We start from the raw sequence: 8,515 nt of genomic DNA on the forward strand, positions 1-8,515 counted from the left end.
TATAAAAATAAATATAAAATATTCAAAATCTTCTTCCATTGGTTTTCTGTTTTTGATTTATATGCAATATACTTTTAATTTTTAAATAAATTTAAAAATTTTATTTGTAAAATTGTGAATTTCTAAAGAGTTGTAAAACTTTTGTGGATCAATTTGTTTTAATTTGCTTTTGGAAGTAAAGAAATGCTACTCTATAACATTGTATAACAAAATTATCATGGCTGGGAATCTCCAAAGCAGTTTCAAGATGAAACAATTTCTCCCCCTTCAGGACCACGTGCTCACTCTCCGTCTTCCTGCTATTGACTTGCTTTCCTTAAAAGCACACATAAAGAACTAAGATGAAGATTACTCAGAAAATTCACAAATGTTGTTTTCTTTCAAGTTAACATAGTAAGCATTTTATTGCCATTTGGCAATAATGGGAACTTCAATACTATGTAAATGTGAGAGATAGGCAGATCCGCTTAATTGCAAGGGCAGAAACCAGAAGTCTGAAATGTAATCATTCACATTTTGTAAGGTTCCTTAGAAGTAAGTGAATATGAAATCTTGACATATGTTACTTGAGTAGGGTTCACAGACTTTCTGGCATTCGCAGACTTTCTGGAGTTCACAGACTTTCTAAAAAATCAATGTACATGTTCACTTGCTTCATCTGAAATTAAAAAAACCTAACTTTTGAAACATTAAGCTGTCACAATCAAGGCAGACTCAAATCAGAGATCTTGATTGCTCTACTTAATACTTCTTTTCATTTACTCCAGTTTATCTTTCCGTATCTTGTTCTCTGCGATTAAATACTGTTGATCGCCCATGAGCTCATGCTGAGCCGTATCATCTCTCACAAAGCATCACAAGGTAAATCTATCCAAAATGAGCACTGAATGAGCACTCACAGAGAAAGCACTTGCCCCAAATTCATCCTTTTCCATTATTTCTGGACCTCTGAAGGCAACATATTTTCAAATCAATACATAAAAAGATTTTTTTTTAACTAGCACTAGCAATTTATAGAAACAAGCATAATGTCCATTCTGAAAATATTTCAGTGCAATGGTTTTGACAAAGGTCGGGGAGGTTTAACCTTCTTTTGTAGCAAAAAAAGTTATATTCTCATAGTTCTTCTTACTTGCATTGACTTCATTCTTTCTCAGTAAAAAATAAGGTCAAGAAGCAGTAGGTCCACAGGAGAAGCCAGAGAATTTTGTGAAAAATATACTTTGAAGGGGATCTTTGTTTGTTATTTTAGTGGAAAAACAAAGCTTCTGGGTTTTTTGTTTGGTTGATTTGAGTTTTTTTTGTTGTTTTGATTTGATTTGTTTGTTGGGTTGGGGTTTTTTTAATGTCTTTTTTTTAATGTCTATATTTATGCATTTTATGTTGTGTACTGTTAATATATGTGAGGCATGAAATGAAAATGGACCAAGACCTGAAGCTTAGGGCAGCCTCTGTCCACCAAGCCTGATGACCTGTGTTTGCCAATGTGTCTTGCATTTCTGCCAGGCAGTAGGGCAGCTTTCTCAGGAGGAGTGGAAAGGGCCAACACTCCTTCTCCTCTGGAACAGTTTTCTCCACCATTGGACTACTGCACATGACAATATTATTTGAATAAATGATATTATCAGAGCTCTGACTATTGAACAAATGAAAGTTAAATACATTGTGCAAGATCTTATGGAGACAGATCTTTACAAGCTCTTAAAAGACTCAACAACTTAGCAACAACCACATTTGTTATTTCCTTTACTAGATTCTGAGAGGGTTAAAATATATCCAGTCAATGTGTTTCATCATGACCTCAAACCTTCAAATTTACTGCTTAACACCACTTGTGAACTCAAGATTTGTGATTTTTGGACAGCCTCGTCTTGCAGATTCAGATGATGATCACATAGAATTCTTGACAGAATACACGGCCACACATTGGTACAGGGCTCCCAAAATCGGGCTCATTTCTAAGTGTTACACCAAATCTATCGACATTTGGTTAGTAGGCTGCATTCTGGCAGAGATGTTCTCCAACAGACCAATCTTTCCAAGGAAACACTACCTAACCATATTCTTGGTATACTTGGATCCCCTGCCCAAGAAGATTTGAATTGTATAATCTCCGATTGTCATCTTGGATTAATTGTGTAATCTTGAATTGTAATCTTGAATGCAGCAACTCTGGCTTCACAGGGAGGTGAAGAAACCCTCATCTTCTAGGGTGTCATCTGCCAAATTACTAGGTGGACTGTGAAGGTAAGCTCTTATTCTTTCTCCCTGTGGTCTTGAATGAGTCTGATTTTATCACTCTGCCTAGGAGTGCACTGCCTCAGGGGTAGTTTTGGTAGAAAAGTGCCTGAATTTTGGATCACCACACAGGGTAAAAAGATCATAGGAGCCTGCATTTCCAGATCAGAGTAATTTTGCCCTATGTTCAGCATCTCATACTATTGCACTAGGGATGATGCTACTCTTTTGAGTTTAGGCACTGTTAGAGAATGAGCTGTGTAAATCATTCTCAGGCATATGTTTTGGTATTTCTAAGGCTCATTTATGTTACTCCTAAGATTTGGGGTTTGATTTGTCTGGTTGACACCCTTAATAGTGCTGTGTCTCCAATTCCTAACAGTAAAGCAGGGATAGATACAATACTCTGCTACTTTCTCTCTTTAGACTATAAACTCCTTAAGACAGGGACTTTCTCACACTCCCAATTTGCACACTGATATTGGCATTCTAAAAATGAACATAAAAAGACCCAATAAATACTGTCTGATTTTGGTACCTTATTGGTTTCTTCTGGTTCCCATGCTACAATTGAATTTATGGTGACTGCTGCTACAATTTCTTTTTCCAGCAAATCACTTGTTCAAATATTTATGCCAGCTTGTACCATATGATGCTCCCAGGAGTCTGGACTGTTTTCACAGTTTTCTGGACAGAATGAGTTTTTCTTAAATAATTGCATTTCCTTGTCTTCATTAAATTAAGAAGTTTCTCCTGGACAACCACTTTTCTTCATACAGTGAAAGCAAAACTTCTAGCTAAACTTAGTAAGTGTAGCACCAATTCATTTTACTGTTACACAACTGTTTTCATTAGAGCAAGAGAGAATATCCTTGTTTATTTGTTTCCATTTTAGGACTGAAGGCACTTAGGTGTGATAGTGAATATTTCCTCCATGAATCATCTCTCTTTACTATAGATCTTTTTATAGCTTGCCTGTCTTAGACACCATTGTAATAGTAATTCTTAATAATTTCACTTTCTAACATCACCTGCTTAAAATGAGACACCTGCTCTCCATATCTATTTCCATTCTTCTTCATTAGTTTTCTTCCTGTGTGTTTTCCTTATACTCCTATAAAAAATACTTTCTTTATCAGGATTTTTCCGTTTTTAAATAAAACTCAAATATTACCCCATTATAATTGTTACAGTAGATATAAATTTTCCTTAAAGAATGTCTTTAAAACTCCTTCATTGTTGCTTTAAGTGTCACATTCTTTATTTTGTAAATAGTGCAAATGTTATTGAAAACTAAATTTCATAATTTGTTCTCTGATCCTAAATCTATTTTAAATATAAACTTCTTTTTTGTCTCAGACTTCTAGTTTCTCTTTCATTAATTTAGGATTAAAATCTTCTTTTTTATTTACTGGTGAATAATGAGCAGGGAAACAGATGTTTTCTTTTTAAGATGAAACCTCATTACCTTATTATGAGTGACTTTTGTAGTGGAATGAGGATATAATATTAATAGGCTTTTTGTTTTTCTTTGCATTGATTTGATTTTCATCCAGACATAGTCCTTCATTATTTTAACAGCAAAAGTTGTTTTTTAGTGGCCACTCAATGCTCCTCACTATAGTCTGCTGCCAGTAAAAATATAGTTCTAGATTAGAATATTGATAATTTGATCAAATATTAAAATTATTAGGATCATATAATTTAGACTTAGATTTTTGAAGCAACCTATAAAACCTTCTATACCTCTAAGGCAGATGGAGAATTTAAACTCCAGTTCATATTTGTACTGTTCTCTGTTTAAATTTAGAAAATATATTCTTCAAACCTTTGAAAATCATATGAATATCAAACTTATGGGTCAAAAATTGCAATCCTGGTCATTTAAATTTAAAACTCGAAACTGCCCCTTTCAAATTTAGGTTTTGTTTGTTTAACTTTAAGGAAAGTAAGTAACATGAAAAAATATGTGCCATTTGCTTTGGATAAAACTGACCTTTGGGTAAAACTGACTACTGCAAAGCCATAGATATGTTTAAACTGTAAACTAATACATTTGGTATTGATTTGAGGGGTTATGATAATAAATTTAGACTACAGTACAATGTGAGCTTGCACTGATTATTTTTCAGAATGCTAAATAGAGATGGATTGAAACTAGGGAATTTCCACATGCATCATTCCTTCATCTTAGGTGCACATGCATTAAAACCACCAGGGGCAACTGGGCGTTACACAGTCACTCACTGATCATAGATGAATGCTGAGTATTTACAGATAAGTGGACACTGCTAGTGGAGGAATGTTCTATGTGCTGTAAGCATATCAAAATCAAAGTAGGACTATCTGTATGCTCAAATGCACTTGCCTGAGTATCAGTATATTTTTCTTAGTACAATCAACAATTTAGATACTGATATAAGCTTCCAAATGCAAAACCATTTTACGTACTGGTGGTATAAAAGTTACTTTAAACAGCATGTTTTTGGCTAAAGAAGAATATCCCGTGTGTTATGAACCTATCACCAGAGAAAATGATCAAAAGTATCCGAAAATAACATGGACTAAATATTGACATTTTCTTATCCAGTTGTGGTTTCCTAACTGGTGGAAATAAAAAGAAATAAGCAAAGAACAAAAAAAAATCCCACAAAGTTTTTGTAAATGTTCAAAGTAATATGTATTGTAGTTTTGCCATTAATACAGAGCTTTAAAAGTCCGATCATGAAAGCTGTTAGAAATATGAATAAAGATATAGAAATTGATATGATTCATCCATCACAGTCTTGCTTTAACTTGTCACTCAGTCATTTATGTAGCAAGCCCCAGCTACAAGCCTTCTGAAGTTGCTTTTGTTTCGGTCATTGCGAATTGGGATTACCGTGACTTCCTCAGCCTTTCTGTTCCATGTACTAAAAATATCTGTGTTCAGAATGTCGCACTACATATACAAGTATATTGGTAAGATATTTCCTTCTCTCTTCATCTGCTCTATATCTTCAGGATCATATCTCCATATACACTTTTTAATCTCACCTTTTTGTATAACTGAATGGCCTCTTCTTGTTGTTGATTTAATAGTCACTTAGTTACCAGCTGAAGAAGTGAAAAAACAGACACTGAATTCTTACAAATGCTGTCTTATCCATCTCAAATGGTCTACCAAAGCCTTTTATCTTATCATGTTCCCCTCAAACCTTAAACCATGGTTTAAATTCTCTCTTTATATATCATATCTAAAAGAAATGCTGCTGCTGACTAGAACCAGAAAAGCTCTTCTCTCTATGGTCTACATGTGCCCATTTGTTGTGTTGCCCTTTATTTTAACTGTATGCATCATAGAGGACTTGTGGACATTGCGCTGCCATCATTCAGCTAAACAATTACACATCTAACATGTAGGCTATCACCTCTGCTTGTATACATTAGCTCCTACAATGAAAGATGAGGTGATCCATGGCAAGGTCATGTCCTCTGCAAAGTCTGCAGGTCTCAGTACTCAATAGCTCTGCCAAAGCTCACCAGTATCATCCTGAGAGTTACGACTGTGTAATTACTAAGCCAAGCAGTAACGCCAATAGTCAAACTGTTCTGTCTCAGCATGTTTAAAACCTGTGTACTGGTTAAAGAGTGCACTGCCCTACCATTCCCTCTTTGTTGTATCATATGGACACAGAAAAAAAAAATCCCACTGATTAATCCTTACCCTAACATTTGAAGTGTTTATACTAAAAGATTATACCATAGGGGAAAAAAAAAAGGTAAAAACAAAACATTTAAAAATCTAAATAAAAGCCCCAAAGCTTCGTGACAGATAAATTGATGATCCAAACACAGAGCCCTGGTTGCAGAAGGGATCGCCAGTAGCTTTTATGACTTTTAAAATTTGTTTAACTGAAGAGTTTCCCTCATTTATGAAGTTAGTAGAAATCTAAAATTATGGTTCCTAGATTATCAATATTTATCAACGATTTATCCACAAGAAAGAAAAATAAGCTGATCTAGATACTATATTTGTGATTAGAAAGAAGATGCGCAGCCTTTAGTAGTAAATTAAGAGGATATTGTAGTAATTGCCCTTCATCATAGTTGCTTCCTTGTTCAAGGTGTGATTGCTTTTCATATTGGGCAAGGACAAGTTTTTTTCTTGACAATACCTGTACTTTTTTAGTATTTGCCTTTGTCTTATTACACTGTGTTTTTAGAAGTTTACTAAGAATACATTTTTTATTCTTTCATTTTAACACAGAAAACTGGCAAGCTAACTCCTCTTAGTGGGGATGAGTGTCAGTAACATTGGTACTATGTTCTTTAGTAATAACACAGAACTTAAAACTTTACATCCTTACAGTGCTTGACATAGCCTTTATTCAGGCAAACACTTTTGATTTCAGAGATTTGCCTGAGGATACCTGACTAAAAATTTCCTAAGACAGAAAACCATATGCAGTTATGATTTCTAGTAGTTTAAAATTCAATAGGCTCCTGCACATAAATTATATTATTTTCATTGACTTTAAGAGGATTTTTGGCAGACCTGAGCGGTTACGTGTTTGGGTTACCTTGATATCCATTTTGACAATCCTATCGCCATTTTCCCACACTGCTGAGAAGCATCAGTTTTAATATCTGCACAAACTGAAGGAGACCTAGACTGCTTTGCTGAACTTGACCACCACATGATTTAATTTACAACACACCTTCTGGCAACCACATGATTTAATTTACAACACACCTTCTTCCTTCGTGGCAGCAGGATGCCTGAGTTTAAATTCATTATACCTCAGAGCCCTTTACTTTCTTGTGCTCATGTAGTTCGTGAATAGTCCACAAATAAATCAAATATGTGTGAAATTAGTATGAAAAAAAAAAAAACAAATCATCTCTGCTAATTTCAAGCATTTACAACCAGAATTTCCAATATACTTTTTGAAATTCTAACTGACAACCTGTTAACTTCTTTTAGAAACATATTTTTTGATGTTCTGACTAAAAAGTGCATGTTAGTATGAACTTGCATATAATTGCTAATGTTTTAATATTTATCCAATATTCTTTTCCATACAGTTTTCCAAAAGTGTGACAAAATCTCACCTCAGACACTTCTAGTGTAAATTACTTTCCTAGCTTCCAAGACTTTTTCCTCCCCAGTTCTATAAAACCATCACAACTGAAGAAATTTTAAAGGAGAATGAAAACAATTCATATTAAAATAATAGAGATAAATAATAGAAGTTATGAAGCGCAGATGGATAGGAAAATGACACTAGTTTTGACCATGCTCAAATCATTCCTTGATTATCTCTACAGTTAAGATTGTTAGCTCACTTTGGACCAGAATATATTTTTTCTCCAAGTAGACTGCTTGAGTAGTTGCTTTTTTTATTTTTCATTTCCCTAGAATACGGAGCAGAGGTCATCTTTGAACACCAAGTGCATGCTTCCAGTGGGACCAATTTCTAGAAACTGAAGGGCTTGGGTGCAGATGGGATGCTCTCTCTCTTTCTTTATTGTCAAGTGCCTAATAGAAGCTTTCTGTTCTGAGTCAGATAGTAAAACTTTTGCTAACTCTACAGCTGATTTTATACTTCCCTGCTGTCAGAGAAATTAAGTTCTCTAGAGGAAGGGAGAATAGATCCTGTGCTCTTTTTGTTATTATGATGATGATTATTATTATTCTTATGTAGGTGTTCAGAAGCAGTAATAGTAGCTTGCTGCTGTTGAGAAATTCTTCAGAGCCAAGAGAAAAGTAGATAACGTTTGCACAGCAAAGAAAATTAAAGATCACCTGCATAGCCTGAGAGCCAAGCTTTCTTTTCCAAGGTTTGAGAGGTTTTATATTTCTTAAATTTCCCATGTTAGTCACAAACACTTAAGATGACACTTTGGAGCCAATTTATTTCTGTGGATGTCACATGAGAAATATTAGTGCTTGGACGAAAACCTTGGTTGCACTAGAATTGCTTCATAGCCTTGCAGTCACCCCAGAAATATGTGCACACTTAAATGTATTACTTTAGAAAACATTGTTCTATTCTTAAAAAAAATTATAAATGCTTTCCTCCCACATTTTTCTCAATGAGTGCCTAGAGTTGTGGTACGCTGGAACACCTTACTGCAAAACGATTGCTGTGTACTTAGCTATGTTTTGAATCTTGAGGGATTTCTCTTTTTGTGCGCTTAGATTATTCTCATTTTGATTCCTAGATTTCAGTAACATACATGAATGAATTTGCCATCAAGTATTTATTTAGAATATAGTAAAAGTGGAGCAAGA

General features: G+C 34.5%; 1 pseudogene; it reads left to right on the forward strand.

Moving 5' to 3' along the window:
* The first annotated feature begins 1,467 nt into the window (after positions 1-1,467).
* On the forward strand, positions 1,468-2,142 carry LOC104269669 (annotated as a pseudogene).
* The last annotated feature ends 6,373 nt before the right edge of the window (positions 2,143-8,515 follow it).

The sequence above is a fragment of the Apaloderma vittatum genome, unplaced genomic scaffold (assembly GCF_000703405.1).
Source record: "Apaloderma vittatum isolate BGI_N311 unplaced genomic scaffold, ASM70340v1 scaffold906, whole genome shotgun sequence".
Classification (NCBI taxonomy): domain Eukaryota; kingdom Metazoa; phylum Chordata; class Aves; order Trogoniformes; family Trogonidae; genus Apaloderma; species Apaloderma vittatum.